Genomic DNA, 4,019 nt, shown 5'->3' with positions numbered 1-4,019 from the left:
TGGTGAGGCCGCAGCTGGAGTACTGCGTCCAGTTTTGGGCTCCACAATTCAAAAAGGATGTGGAGAAGCTTGAGAGAGTCCAGAGAAGAGCCACATTAGGAAAACAGACCTTATGATGAGAGGCTGAGAGCCATGGGGCTCCTTAGCCTGGAAAAGCGCAGGCTCAGGGGTGATTTGGTGGTAACCTATAAGTTTATAAGGGGTGTTCACCAGTATCTGGGGTGATCTGGTGGCCACCTAATAAGTTTATAACGGGTGTTACCGGAATGCCCCAAGGGATGACAAGGTCAAACGGTCACAAACTCCTCTATGACCGTTTTAGGCTGGACATAAGGAAGAGCTTATTTACTGTCCAATCCCCCCAAGATCTGGAATAGACTACCACTGGAAGTGGTTCAAGCACCTACTTTGAACACCTTTGATGTTTCTCTTGCTGGGATCCTATGACCCCTGCTGACTTCCTGCCCCTGGGGCAGGGGGCTGGACTTGAAAATCTTCTGAGGTCCCTTCCAGCCCTAATGTGTATGAAATCTTCATTTTTCTTAATATTTAAAATCAAATTTGAAAACTGCTTTTTACAGAACATTGTACATGTTTCAGGTATTTTTCATTGTTCATGTTTATTTTAAAGGAGCTTATTAGGATATCATAAAATAGAATGTAATATTACTGAATTTTCCAAAGGTGTTATCTAAAGATTATCATATTTAATAAGGCTGTGCAAAACATCAGTCGCTGATCCGATTCAATGGAGATTCAGCCTGATTTGGTGTCCAAGTCTCTGAACCCAAAGCAAAAGAGGAGAACCTTTAATCTCTCTGAATTGAATCAGAACCCTCCAAATGGATTTGCAGAGATTCAGAAAGATTCAACGATTTGGAAAGAGACACAGCTTTAAATGTTTTTTCTACATACCTCAAGGTAGCAGGCGGCTCATGAATACTGGGATCCCGGGGCAGATGGAGCAACCCACAGGAGCATGGGGGGGGATCCCCAGCGTGCTTGGCAGCAGACCCAGAAATGGACCAGAAGCATTTTCAGTCCACTTCTGGGTCTGCTGGGGAGTGTGTAGGGGACCCCCATGCCCCTCCCGGCTTGGCAACTGGTGGCTTCTGGGTCTGGGGGACATCCACGGTCCCCCCCATGGCTGATTGCCAAGCCAGGGGGGAGACCCCCAGCATGCTCCCTGGTGGACCCAGAAGAGGACCAGAATATTTCCGGTCCACTTCCGGGTTCCCTGCTGAGAATGTGGGGGGGGCCACCCATGCTCCTGTGGGACGCTCCATCCAGACCAGCATCTCAACATTCATGAGCCATGCCTGGTACCTCAAGGTATGTAGAAAAAACATTTAAAGCTGTGTCTATGTCCAAATTGCTGATTCTCTGAATCAGGATCGAATCTTCGGATTTGGCCAAATCGAATCAGGGACAGTGATCCAAATCAATGAATTGAAACACTGTCCCTGATTCGGGCCAAATCCAAATCTGAATTGACGGGGCCCATTTCAAACACCCCTAATATTTAATATGTGCGTTTCCAAGTCTGTCATTAAAAATTATTTGTATGACATTACTTAACACTGAAAAGAAAATAGATTACAAGTTACGAGATTAATCTTTGATAGAGCTGCTAGTTATTATGCAGCAGAGAGGAACATTTCCCTAACTAACCAGAATTATTTCAAAGAATAACAACTATGATAAAACTTTAGAATGATACAAATGATCCCTAAAACAATTAAGAAATAATGGATCCTGGCCCACTGATGTGAAAGTCTAGAAGAATACTTACTAGTTTTTTTTCTCCCCCAACCACCCTCCCTGAAGACCTGATATGGAACAAATTGGGGGAAAAAATGTTAATGTGAAATAATTTTTGGAGTAATATTGAATATGCCATTGTTTCCACTGGATTTAAGTTCTTCCAAATGCTTGTTAAAGAGATATTTTAAATAAAAGTTGCTTATACTCCTATGTAAGTGAAGGCCTATATTCTATACATATGTCCGCTTGGGCAATATTATTACAGGTCCTAGTCAGTAGAGGGCACTGCCATCTTTACTAGAAAGATTTTACTGCCAATTTTATAATTGCCTTCTACTTTGGTAGATAGATGCAAGAATGAAAGACCATATATTTATTTTTTGAAAGTGTTTAAAGAAAAAGTTTCTGTCATTTTCTCCAAATATTTGTGTGTCTGTAAAGATCCAAAAGAACTAGCTCTTAAAAAACCCAAAAGAAAGATTCATTGCATCTCTATATCCAGCACAGTCCACTTGCTCAGTTTTCCACAGTTAATTCTTATCACTACAAAAGAATGGGCTCTGCTGAGTTAAAACAAGTTTTATCAGAAACCTTTGGGAATGCTGCCTTAAAATATACAGTGTACAGAAGGCAAATTAAAAAAATCTCTCTAAGAATTGGCACTCTAGATCTCTTTTAAAATACAGAGTACAATAATATATAAAATTGCAGTATGGCAAAGTATCATGCCTAGGGCAAGGTTACAATATGCCATATCCATTGTTTCTAGTATTCATAGTGCAGAAACTAACTGCATGGCCTCTAATCAGTGAATTTCATAAATACTCCAAACTCCTACTCATCTCTACAAAATAAGAATTTGTATACCAGATATTCAGCCCTCTTGACAAACCATGTATTCATTAAGCAGTCTGAATTTTTATCAGAGGTTGGAATAACACTCTGTCTATATGGTAATATTCATGAATTCATAATTCTGGTTCTTTTTCAGACCAGAAGCGTTTTATACTTCAGGTAGTCAAGTAATAACTGCATGGACATAGCAGGAAATTCCTACTAAGTTTAAGGTTGTAGTAGGGCTAGATATAGAATTAGAGATATTGAGCAAAAGGATTTTGAGATTTCAAAATAAAGATATTAAAACAGGAACCAGCAATATTCCTAAACAATGAAGGATCAATCCACAAAACATTATAAATTATCCCTTTATCTCAATGTCTGTTTTTAGGGGTAGCCTAGCTTTTAAAATTACTCTAAGAAGCCCAAGTCACAGTGCACATGTGGGCATTTGGGAATATGGTGCCTATAAGAGGTGGCCATATTCAACATATATTTTATCTATGTTATTTCTAATTTCCCATGTAGTTTAAAACTATTCTTTTGTCAAAACTCTAGTCAAAGAATGGATCTTTATTTTTAAATTAAAAATATTTCTGGTAGTTTGTCATATGTCAGTAAGTGCCTTTTAAACAAGTTTTAAAACAGACAAGTTATTAAAAACTTTAAAACATCATTACTCAGCATGTGCAGTACATGAATCCCCTGCTGTTTTATGTTATGTGTAATGTAAGCCTGTATTAATTTGAAAGTAGACTTTGTGCCATAATAGTGATGTCAATACAAAACTATGGAGAACATGGGAATTTGCCATTGCAACACAATTTCACTGTAACTAAATGATTCCAATGTTAGTCTAGACTAGGTGATGATGCAATTCTAATAGCATAACAGTTCCCATGGAAGTCTATGGAGACCTCATTATAATGTTAAAATAAGATGAAGCCAATACAAATTAAGTCACTGTTTTAGAAAATCATTTAATATTAAAAAGTTGTAATTAATGTTTGGTCTAGCGCTATTAATACTGTTTGACAATAGTAAGAATGTAGCTCATTTGTACTAATGATTCAAGTACTCTATATCTGGATATCTCGTATGCGGAAATTTCCAATTTAGTAGTAGCTTAGGCTGTAGGCAAATTTCTAGTATGAATTTTATGTTTACAGGTAAAATAGGTTTATATTTCATACCTGAGAACTCTGGAAATTCTTTCTGAAATCTGAGACTCAATAGGCTCTTATGTTTTCATGTACATTCACCAGCCATAAAAAGACTACCTTCCATGGATTTGTTTAGGTGAAACTAATTGGCCCAGTAATTAGAAACAAGAATGTTTTTGATGATGATAGGCAAGGAGACTATAACCAAGCCTTCTTCCAGCTCATAGCTGGTTTGGCTCTCTGTGGGGGAACAGA

The sequence above is a fragment of the Crocodylus porosus genome, unplaced genomic scaffold (assembly GCF_001723895.1).
Source record: "Crocodylus porosus isolate Cpor-Errol unplaced genomic scaffold, CroPor_comp1, whole genome shotgun sequence".
Lineage (NCBI taxonomy): Eukaryota > Metazoa > Chordata > Crocodylia > Crocodylidae > Crocodylus > Crocodylus porosus.
This window is presented reverse-complemented; position numbering follows the sequence as displayed.